This window comes from Aptenodytes forsteri, unplaced genomic scaffold, assembly GCF_000699145.1.
Source record: "Aptenodytes forsteri isolate BGI_AS27 unplaced genomic scaffold, ASM69914v1 Scaffold84, whole genome shotgun sequence".
Taxonomy (NCBI): Eukaryota; Metazoa; Chordata; class Aves; order Sphenisciformes; family Spheniscidae; genus Aptenodytes; species Aptenodytes forsteri.
The window spans coordinates 3,449,148-3,459,325 of NW_008795492.1; the positions used below are offsets into that span (position 1 = coordinate 3,449,148).

At 37.9% G+C, this 10,178-nt stretch overlaps 1 long non-coding RNA gene across 1 annotated transcript in view; it reads left to right on the forward strand.

The window, feature by feature from the left end:
* The window catches only part of LOC109279520, an 8,737-nt gene extending 4,743 nt beyond the window's left edge, over window positions 1-3,994 (forward strand). The window contains exons 2-3 of the long non-coding RNA XR_002086215.1: window positions 3,286-3,424; window positions 3,639-3,994. This is a non-coding gene — a long non-coding RNA (uncharacterized LOC109279520). The remainder of the gene's footprint in view (window positions 1-3,285; window positions 3,425-3,638) is intronic.
* The last annotated feature ends 6,184 nt before the right edge of the window (window positions 3,995-10,178 follow it).

A 10,178-nucleotide genomic window follows, 5' to 3' on the forward strand; every position in this document is an offset into this window, starting at 1 on the left:
AGGTCTCCCCTCAGCCTCCTTTTCTCCAGGCTAAACCACCCCAGTTCCCTCAGCCGCTCCTCAGAAGACTTGTTCTCCAGACCCCTCACCAGCCTCGTTGCCCTTCTCTGGACACGCTCCAACACCTCAACGTCCTTCTTGTAGTGAGGGGCCCAAAACTGAACACAGTATTCAAGGTGCGGCCTCACCAGTGCCAAGTACAAAACAACCATCTACAGAAACTGCAGTGTGTGGTGTCCTTCCTTCCTTCCTAGGACACCTTTGTGTTCTATTCCATACGAATCAGTACACATTATGTACAGCACAGTGGGACAGAAAACTGAAGAAGCCTGCATCAGCATGAGTATGGGTGATAATAAAACTGGGTTACACGACTGAGCCAGTCCTAATCCCAAGGAACAAGCAGAACAGGGACGTGAAAAGGATGGTGCCTAAAAGGTAGGATGAACAGGAGTAATTAATTTTCAGGGAGTGCAAAATGATATGATCACCTTCAGATTTTCCCCATCTGTTGCTAAGGAGCATTCTTTAGTCACAAGCTTTGACTTACAAAATGAACAGCAGCCTCCGCACATTTTGCTATTTTTACATTTTAAACTGTTCTTTTGCCAAGCTTTCATTATAACTATATTTCAAAATGCTCTAGAACAAAATAAGATGAGCACTGAGATATCTGCATCCCTTAGGAAAAGGTCTCAGCTACTATGTAGGACAAGTAGCCCATGGATTCTCCAGTCCCCAATAAGGAATTAGGAGAGCCTCCATCTCCCACGTACCAAAGTAAGTGCTTTTTGCCTCTCAGGCCTGAGCTTTACGTGAGAAATTGAACTTGCATCATGGAAAAGGCGAGAGTATCACACATTTGGTTTTGTATATTCATCATCAGTTTCAATCTGCATAAACAAAATCCCAGAATTTTTCCCATCATGGTGGTGAATTAATTGCATTAATTCTTTCAATCTGTACTAAGGATTTTGTTCCAATGATCAGACACCCGTTCGATGCTCTGGGCATTCTGACAAAAATTAAAATTAAATCAACTACCTCTCTGTGTGAGAAATTATCTCTCTCATTTAATTAGAAGTAAAGGGCTGGCTGCCAGTGTTCCAAAACTAATACCAAACATCCCCACTGCAAACACCTCCTCCTCAAATGCTTTGATGCACGACCAGAAATTTCAGAAATCCTCGTTCTTGAAGACCAAGAGAAGCAATTGACAGAGAGTTCAGGATCTTCCACCAACTGTGGGCTACTAATAACCCACACTTAGCTCCCATTAAATTTAATTGCATTAGCATGCAATTTAAACACACTACACTGGTAACTCAGTTAAACAAAATGACTAATCATTTTAAAGTGTGAATTGACCATGAGCTCCATCTTCTTTGATATTCATGAAATGAACAAATCATAAAGTAGAATAACATTGGCAGTCCTGTGGAGTATGTGGCCTGGAGCAGAAGATGCTTTCCAAGGAGAGAAAAGACATATTCAATAGTTACAGCAGGTCTTTTCCTACATTTCTGCTGAAAAGGCAGAAGATTTTTGCAAGGTCTGCTAAACCGGCACCAAGGTGATAAATTACACTCTTTTCTTGCTAGTTTCTCTACTGGATAGCAGTACATAAGACTATAGCTACCATCATTAGGGCTTCTTTCCCCCCCCCACCTGGCAAGAGACTGGAGTCCTCTGCCGAACCACAGAATATATCTTTAGCTCTCTAGAAAAACACTTCCCAAAGGGGTATCCCAAAAGCTTCCCAAGTCTCCTTGGCTAACTGTAGCAGCCTTTAGAGTCACACAGCTAACAACTGCTTCTCATACAGCCACTGGCCCAAATCCACACGCATTAGTCTACATCTTTTCGTGTCCTTCCAGATGCCTCAGCACTCACAGAAGCAACAATTCTACCTGGCCCCATCATCTAACTATACCCTCCAAACTTTGAGCAGCTGCACTGTTCTGCCACTGTTTAGGCCACTACTGTTTTGGCAAGGAGTATTGCCTATTGAAGAAGATTTTTGTTTCATATAAATTAATATATCAGCAAAATAGCTTTAACAACCTGGGCATTTATATTCACCTACTGCTTGGGAACAGCTGTGGACCTACACCTGACATCTACATGAGGATATGTCCCAAGCCAAATTTTCTGCAGTAGCGAGAGTCAACAGTGCCTTTCTCCCTCTTTTTGGTATACCTGGAGGAAAGAGAAGCAGAGACTTTTTTTTTATCTTTGTTCACCTCTTTTTTCCCCCACCAGCTGCTGAGTAAAAGGACAGGAAGCAGGCAACAAAACCTGCAGCCTACGGGTAGGTAGACTCCTGTTGCCAACTCAGTCTCATCCCTGCAAGCCTCCCATTTCTGCAGAACTGCAGGACTATGGCTGAGACATGAAGGAACAGCAGTCTCTGGCATGCTTCTTGTTGCTTAAAGGAACAGGCAGATGAGGAAAAAAGAGGCATGAGGAGATGGAATACGCACGTGTTCAAAGGTGGGGCTGCATCTGCACAAGAGGAAAAACAGGCAGAAAAGTCTAATGCAGGCAAAATGGGCTGATACAGGGGATACAGGTACCCCATAGGAAGAAATAACCAAAAAAAAGGGAAGCTATTAGAAGGATTCGAGGAAAGAAAAGAATGGAAAGATTTGGATAAACTATATATCCAGACTACGTGTACAGCTGGCAGATTGTAATGAACCATTTTTGTTGTGCCATACTTGACTCCTGGTTTCTGTTTTTTAGGAGATCACATGTAACATACATACAGCAAACCAAAAACTCAGTTCAAAAAATACGAGAAATAACTGTGCATGGTAATATTTCAAACACTACAGATACACCTTCCATTCAGGTACTATAGAAAAAGCTAGCTATAGAAAAAATTTAGGCAATTTGGTTATAATCGATGACAATGAGTGCTTCTTACACAAAACACTATTATAACGACTTGTGTATTACTATCACCATTGAAGGCAGACCAAGCCCAGACCTCAGTATTTTTCATAGGTTAAGAAAAGGTTCAAGAACAGTATTCTAGTTGTATTTATTTCTACTCTTAACATTCAACCATCAAACACAAATTAAAAAATAGAATTTAAATGCCATTAATATCTATTTCTTGTGACAGACTATTCAAGCTTCAGCGCAAGACTGAATTTACAATTAATATAAATGACTGCCGTTTGTTAGTGCTACAACCTAACCCAGTAACAGCCAATGTTCATGAGTTATAATTATTTCCTCAGATGTAACCCTAAGTGTAATATTGTTTTCTTTTATGAGAACCCACTGATGACCTCCAGTGAGCTCCATTCAATAATGTCAGCATGACTACAGTTGGCAATGGAGACTAAAACTGTTTGCAGGACCACTGCTTCTGGACATCGAGTCCCCTCTGTATAATCACTGGGCTAAGATCATTGTAAGTTTCTCTAAAGAATACAAAAAAATTATGGCAGAGATAAGGTCAGCCTACTGTTTCTGTAACATGGCTGTTTCAAATTACTAATGCTTTATATACTTACTTAACCTAATAATTTAACCAGTCATCCGGTGGGAGGTTTTTGTATTTTTTTGTTTTGTTCTTAGCTATTATGCTGATAAATGCTGTCTTTTTCAATTTCCTTGTCATACAGAAACAAGAACTGGTACTGCGGTTTACACTAAAAGTCCATCTAGACCAGCATCCTTCCTCTAAGAGTAGCCACAACGGGACACTTCACATAAACATTCCCATCCTTTGTCTCCTATTGAACTTCAGGAGTTGTTTGCCTGTCAGAGAACCACCCCTTTTTAACTATGCTGCCATTTTGTAAGAGCCTTTGTTACAGGAGTGTTAAAAGCTTATTCAAATCCAAATAACACTGTATCAACAAGTCATCTTACCCACTTCCTCCTCAATTATTTGAAATAACTCAAAAAGACCTTTGGAGAAAGGAGTCATTTTTACATTGCATAGCATGTTTTGTCAATCTTATTTTGATCTCAGGCCTTTACGGAATATATTAGAATATAGGAGCCTTTGTTACAGGAGTGTTAAAAGCTTATTCAAATCCAAATAACACTGTATCAACAAGTCATCTTACCCACTTCCTCCTCAATTATTTGAAATAACTCAAAAAGACCTTTGGAGAAAGGAGTCATTTTTACATTGCATAGCATGTTTTGTCAATCTTATTTTGATCTCAGGCCTTTACGGAATATATTAGAATATAATAATTACTACTTATATGACACTAACAGAAGCCATAGTTCTCATCCTAGTTTCAAAATAACTTGCTCAATTGTAAGCTAACTGCACTACTATTCTGTAATCCTGCAAGTTACACAGCCAAACTGTGATATTTACTGAATGAATTCTACCAAGACATGAAATATCCCCCATCAAATATGTAGCCGACACTTGCTTTGGGAGCCAAGGCTAATAATTGCATTTCTTTTTCTGCGGGTAGTCCAAATCTTTGAGGATATAACCTGCCTAAAATGATGAAAGAGCACAGATGATAGATATTTGCAAAAGCTAAGATATCCCCTACTTAAGGACCTACTCAAAGAAATAAGGATTTATCTCTTTGGAATGTGAAAATAAGGTAACCGTATCTGCAATGTTACTAGAAAGTTTCCTCTATATCTTCCTTTTCCCTCTAGCTTAGACACGATCAAAATTTCCTAAAGACAAGCAATTTCTGCAGTCGTATCCTGTATTTGAATTTCTCTTGAGCTTCAATGTTAATTGTTCCTTTGTGGACTGTGGATACTCCATAGATATGCTGGAAAAACTGGAACTAATTTCTGACAAAAATACCTGGAGCAGTGAACAAGTATTACAAAATGCTTTTCTCAGCATTTGAATTCTAGTAATGTGTAATTAAACTTCTTAAAGGTTAATCATTCAATAAACATTCATGTTGAGCAAAAAACCTCATACCCTATGTACTAATTGCAACCTGAACAGAGAAAAACCAAAGTGGTTCACTGGTGCTCCTGGGTAAAAGCAGAATTACAGAAATTCTTAAATACTTAATTTTTAATCTCATGTGCAGAAATTGATTTTATGTATATGAATATATCATTTTCAGTGCTTCAATGAAGGTATATTTCCAACACGTTCTAAAGCAGCATTTAAAAAATTCTTAACGGCTTCAAGACATTCTTAAGCCTATAAATAACAAAAAATACATTAAAATTCTTATGTTTAATATAATTCATTCTCATGGCCTTTCTGTTTGTAGAGAGGTGTAACTGTATGATGCACTTCATCTGAGTGGGTGCTAATTGTGGTTGGCAAGGTAACCTATGAATAAAAACGTCTCTGAAACAGCATAAATTTGGCTGTGTTTTAAACAATGTATTTCAGTTATTTGTGTTACCAGATATAGGCTTCAAGTGCTTTCTTGAGAAGGATGTTACAAATGAACGTCACAATGCCTGAAGAGTAGGATAACGAAAAAACCACTACTTGAAAATGTACACTAACTTTTTTTTAAATTATTCGCTAGAGTTTACACAGAATGTGGTTTTATTGAGTGGTGTGTATGAATTTCCTCCCCAGAAAGCTAGTGTGATTCTTGTATATAGTTACCAAATATTTATATATCAGAAAAACAGACTAGCAGACCTGCAGAATACAGGCACTGTAAGACAATCTTTTTATAAACAACAGTAGCAAGTTATTATTGATAATTAGTCAATCGGATGCACTGGTTATTGCATTAACAGCAGTGAAATTCCATGTTCATACGAAGCTATATACACAGGCAGGAGTGACAGCAATATATTGCTGTCATATATATTATATGATAATATATATTTTAGTCCAGAAATTAATATTTCTGGACAACAGTGTCTTCTCTTTATCAACCCATGTATGGACTTGTTGGTCTAGAATACATATAATAAACCCTCTCCCTTCTAATAAGCTTGAGAAAAGAACTGATGGAAAGCTTTTGGAAAAAAATTCAAATGACTTTGAGGTGTCATACGTAAGATTTTTACAGACACATCTCAGACAGGTACACTGATGATTTTACTACTACTGCTTGTATTTGATATGAATTTGACATGTAAAACCACACAAAACTGTATGGGTGAATTTGATAATTCTTGTACTAATTTAAAATTAATTGTAGAATATTTTTATTGTATGTTTTAAATAATTGTCTTTATTAAATCTGAACACAGCGTTTACACCTCTAGAACAATCAAATTCTTTATATAAAGCCTGTACTAGAACTGAAAAGCATCTGTAGTTTCTGAATAATTTCTAAAAAAATTTTTGCATTGTTTCATTAAATAAACAATCCTTCCCTAAAATATACAGCTTACAACTGCATGATGAGATACGTATTTGTTCTAAATCACAACAAATATTTTTATTTGTGCATTAATTTGGACATTAAAGTACTGATATTGTGCCATTTGTCTGCTTTTCATGTTTAGCAGTTTATAACAGCGGGACACTAGTTTGAAAGCAACAGAGGGAGAGTTAGGTCCATCTTTTCAGACAGCAGCATTACTCTAGCAGTTAAAATGACTGTACCTCTGCTGCTTATGCTTACTTCTATTTAAGAAAGGGAATATAGAGTTCATTGTTTTTCTTGGAGGCAAATGCCGAGTGCTCTAGTTGAACTTTTCTGTAATAAAAAGGAAGTGTTGTACATGTTCATGCCCAAGACAGGAAAGGTGGTGCTCAAAAGACAAGAGCTATTGTGTGGAGCTAGACAATTTCCATAGAGTGATTTTATGGGAGAAACTGTTCTCAAGTAGTTATTTGCTGCTTTAAATGCATCTTCCTTTTCACTGGCTAGTATCACCATGTTGCTTTAAGAAGCACAAATACCTTCAAGAAATTAGTATCAACTGTGTTTAATGTCAACCTTTCAACACACCTTTGGCTCTGATACTTTTTTCCCAGGTTTTTAGTATTCTACGGTATTCCTTATCATGGAATATTCCGTAATATGAACCACGTCTATACCCTTCTAATCAATTAATTGGCAATGCCTTAATACATACAGCAGTTGAAATAACTAGAATAATCTAGACTGCATTGTGACATTAAAGAGATTTTACACCTCTTGCACAATGTTCTTGTACATGCTTGTTTCCCCATATTCTGTACACTCTGTAAAGAGGTAATCTGCATTTCTGCAATAATCATGTAATTTCAATTCTTATATACAAGATAGAAATATGATTTATATGTTACGGTCACCTGAAATCACAGCTAATCTTTTTATGGTTCTGTTTTTTAAATGTGTTTAAATGTGTTGGCTAACTTAAAGGAAAAAAAAGGTGAAGAGGCAGACTGAACTCTGTCAACATAATCTCTCTGTTGCAAAGGGATGTCTTGTGTTTTCAGGAAAACAGAAAAGAAAGAATTCTTTGTGAATGGAAACCATTCCAAGAAGATTAATACAGCAAATATTCCTGTTATTCAGTGCATTTGAAGGAGAAAAAAAGTCATAACATCATTTCTTTGGCCTAATTATCTGACATCTCATATTCAGTACCATTCACACCCAAAATTCTTTGCTAGAATTTACATTATAAATCTGTTTTCCTCCAATTACTTTCAGTTTCATGTGCACTACTGAATTTGTAGGTGAGGATTTTTTTTTGTTGTTAGTTTTCAAAAAAGGTGAAGAGGCAGACTGAACTCTGTCAACATAATCTCTCTGTTGCAAAGGGATGTCTTGTGTTTTCAGGAAAACAGAAAAGAAAGAATTCTTTGTGAATGGAAACCATTCCAAGAAGATTAATACAGCAAATATTCCTGTTATTCAGTGCATTTGAAGGAGAAAAAAAGTCATAACATCATTTCTTTGGCCTAATTATCTGACATCTCATATTCAGTACCATTCACACCCAAAATTCTTTGCTAGAATTTACATTATAAATCTGTTTTCCTCCAATTACTTTCAGTTTCATGTGCACTACTGAATTTGTAGGTGAGGATTTTTTTTTTGTTGTTAGTTTTCCTAGAACTCTCTAGACCAACTTTTTACTCCCAAAACATTAAAAAATTAGAAGATGTTATAGGAAAGGGCAGCACCAAATATTTAGTCATTTTGAAGGATGATATACATGTTCTAGGCACGGTCATTGGGATGACTTGATGAAGCCTCCTTGATTTCTCCTTAGAAACTAAATGTAAAAAATAGAGATGTAGCTCTGTTCAGTTGAATCCCTGGTTTGTGTTAAAACACAAATATTGCTGAATAGGAATCAGTTTGTAAATGTCTTTAATTAATCCCTACAAATTTCTGACCATGTTAAAAGCATTTTTCCATGCAAAAAGGCCTCGAACTAAAGGTATTCCAATAGTTGTCCCACTGCACAGTTCTTTTTAACTATCAGTCTCACCTACTTTCCTGTTACATACATCTCCATTACTTTTTCTGCTGTTTTTGTTAACAGCAGTAGCTGTCTGGTCTTATGTAATAATTTGTCCTGAATTTAGAGTATCATTTCTCTCAGTTTGAGAAAATGATGTTTGGACACAACAGACATCCATTGAATTTGTATGTTTATCATTTCTCTGCCTTAGCTTCGAAAGTTTTAGGACATTCTCCAAATAACGTAATGGCAAAGCAGGATTAAGATCTTAGTCTCTGTGCTATTACACAGCTTTTTGCCATTTTCTTAGATATCTGAAATTTCAGATATAAATTGGTTTTATTCAATTTCACCTTAATTGTTTTATAATCCTAATTTGATTAATTAAATGCTATACATTGAGTACTTATTTGTAGTTGTTCGCGTTTCTGGTTTTAACAGCAGACTCACATCTGAACTATTTTATTTGAAGGGTGATGGAAGTAAATCTGGAGCAAATTACAGGTTTTAATGAGATCTTTACACAGTTCACTGCTAAGTTTCCGGGTCATTGCTGGTTTTAGTTTGTTTCTGAAATTGGATAAAATCTGATTAGTTAACTGTAATCTAGAGGAATGTAAGAGGTATGTAGCCTGTTTTAAAAAGCAAACCAAATAATAACCCTTCCAACCCACCTAAAGCATTTGAAAAGTAATTCTTTAAATGTCAAAGCATTAGTCTACAATCATATCAGAATGTTGTTTAGCACCTTAAAACCGTAAGAAATTAAAAACTGACTTTTTTTTATGCATGTATGCATTCCATTTGCCTGCGGTATCACTGCTGAACAAACACACTGAAAAACTCTTTGGAGCAGGGAACCATGTTTTGCTTTGTTACCATACAGCATCAGCACGACGTAGTCTCCTAGCAAGCTCCTGGACACTAGCAAATTGCAAATAATAAAAAAGCTGTATTAGACCATTGCACTGAGTGGCAGCTCAGGTCCTAATCTGTGAGCTAAAAAAATAAAAAATAAAAGCAGAGTTGCATAATTATGGGCCTGATGCAGTGTACTTATGGAATAGTACTAGCTCGGTGTTAGTAAAAGTCCATTTGTTAGTAAGATATTCACTGCTGTGAGCACAATGTTGCACAATACATGCAACAAACTATTACGTGCATGCATGCTCATATTCTGCTTGCAGAATAAATGCGTATTTTTTCTATTGCACGTTGTCAAGCGTATGTCATCAGGTTTCTAAAACCTCTTCTAAGAAATGCTTTTTTTCCCTCCTGATTGGTTTGATGTTTGATCAAGTTCAGTCACCTCAGACATTTATTGCTAAGCCTGAAGGGAAAATACACGAGTTATGAGTCCCATCTTGTTTACGTGTGTTTGCACAGCCAAAGTTTGAAGCCGTTCCGTGAGTTTTGCTTCGAATTTCAAATTCATGCGACTGCAGCACCTGGAGGAAAGCTCTGTGTGACCAGCCCCAGGCCGCGCCGGGGAAGTGTGCTCTACTCACCCCAGCCTCGCCTCAGCGCTGCAGAATTCCCGCCTAGCCCCGGGCCCCTCGGCCGGGCCCTGCCACCCCCGCGCCAAGCCACGGGGCACGGGGTTAGTCCCGCGCGACCCTCCCGCCACCAGCCAGGTGCGTCCAGAGCGAGGAGGTACCTGAAAACGGGCGGTGGCCCCAGCCCCCGCGGGGCGCCGCCTCGGCCGAGGGGCCACGGCGAGGGAGGGGGGTGATTTACCTCAGGTCCTGGGGGAGGGAACCCCCGATAACATTTTCGGAGCAGCCCCCCCCCGGCACCTGGAGGACAACCGGGACAGGCAGCGGAGCGAGGGGCCGCGA